The sequence below is a fragment of the Propithecus coquereli genome, unplaced genomic scaffold, assembly GCF_000956105.1.
Source record: "Propithecus coquereli isolate 6110/MARCELLA unplaced genomic scaffold, Pcoq_1.0 Scaffold249, whole genome shotgun sequence".
NCBI classification, from domain to species: Eukaryota; Metazoa; Chordata; class Mammalia; order Primates; family Indriidae; genus Propithecus; species Propithecus coquereli.
In genome coordinates, this window is record NW_012148052.1 from 2,945,171 (window position 1) to 2,945,386 (window position 216).

Below are 216 nucleotides of genomic sequence, written 5' to 3' on the forward strand. Positions count from 1 at the left end.
TGTGATTAAGTTCTAGTCAATGAAATGTAAGTGCAAGAGATATACCACTTCTGGATCAGGGCCTTTAAGACAGTGGCATGCCTCCTTCATGCCCTCTTTCTCTTTCCATCTCTATAACCCTGTTGAACTGAAGTGCTGGCTGAAGACAGAGAATATGGACTGGGGAGTGGCCTTTCTTTCTTCCCCAACTCACTTGCCTCAGGGAACCCAAACTAA